Here is a 1,406-nt window from a genome sequence, read left to right as displayed (position 1 = left end):
TATATATATATATATATCCATAAGCAGACATTTAATATAAGCAAAAGAATCATAATTATCACATCAGTGTAAATTATGATAAAACCAAATGTAATGATCAGATTAAATTGCCACGAATAGCATTAAAAGAAAATATTATATTATAAGTATATTATGTATGTTCATAATACAGAAAATATTTATATTTAAAATGTTAACAGTTTCGAATAAGTACCTCATACCGATTAATCATAATTACATCATTTTTACTATTTTTATTAATTTAAAGTCCACACTATCTTCTACCGCCCCTATAAGCTTGTGCATAACCTGGAATTCGTATTCAATATCATCATCCATTTGTTAATGTATTAATTTATAATTAAATGTTTGTTTATATCTAAATGAAGGTCTATGATTATTACAATTAATTTTAAATGATGAAGAGGAGGGCACCAAATTAGACCTGCTCCTTAACAAAGGCCATATTTAAACATTCATGTTTTCCTAAAATTTATTATAAAAGTGAAATTAGCTTTATCACAACAGTTACAAAATGTATTCTTCTTCTTCTTCTTCTTCTTCTTATTATTATTATTATTATTATTATTATTATTATTATTATAATTATTATTATTATTATAATTATTATTATTATTATTATTATTATTATTATTATTATTATTATCATTATTATTATTATTATTATTATTATTATTAACATTATTATTATTATTATTATTATTATTATTATTATTATCATCATCATCATTATTAACATTATTGAATGAGAGAACAGTGTATGCTAGCAAAGTGACACTGGGTTAAAATGTACGAAGCCCAGTATACCCAACATGACTACCCGTCTTAAGGTACACCAGGCATATGCATCACATTCCTATGAGCGCGACATGGTGATCGCATATCAAGATAAACAGCACATGACCTTGTAGGTGAGGCCCAGTTAATATATTCTTAGGTTTGAGAAACCCATCCCTTTCTAAACGAACTATCTAAAATAGACAGGAAAACACGAAAAATAATGACAGGATATAGGATGCACCACCCAAAATCTGACATAGAAAGGCTATATATACAACGCACAGAAGGTGGCAGGGGTCTTATACAGCTAGAAAACTATTATAAAATAACCACCATAGGACTGCAAAAATACCTACTCCAGAAGCAAGGAAAACTAATACAAAAAGCCAAAAACACGAGAAAAACAAAAAACTATTTTCGGTATTTAAGGAAGCTGACAAATACACACAAGAAATCAATCTACCTAACAAATACGAAGAAGAAGAAGAAGAAGAAGAAGAAGAAGAAGAAGAAGAAGAAGAAGAAGAAGAAGAAGAAGAAGAAGAAGAAGAAGAAGAAGAATAAGAAGAAGAAGAAGAAGAATAAGAAGGAGAAGAAGAAGAAGA

Source organism: Octopus bimaculoides, chromosome 3 (genome assembly GCF_001194135.2).
Source record: "Octopus bimaculoides isolate UCB-OBI-ISO-001 chromosome 3, ASM119413v2, whole genome shotgun sequence".
Taxonomy (NCBI): domain Eukaryota; kingdom Metazoa; phylum Mollusca; class Cephalopoda; order Octopoda; family Octopodidae; genus Octopus; species Octopus bimaculoides.
The sequence above is the reverse complement of the archived record's forward strand: the minus strand, read 5'-3'. Positions refer to the sequence as shown.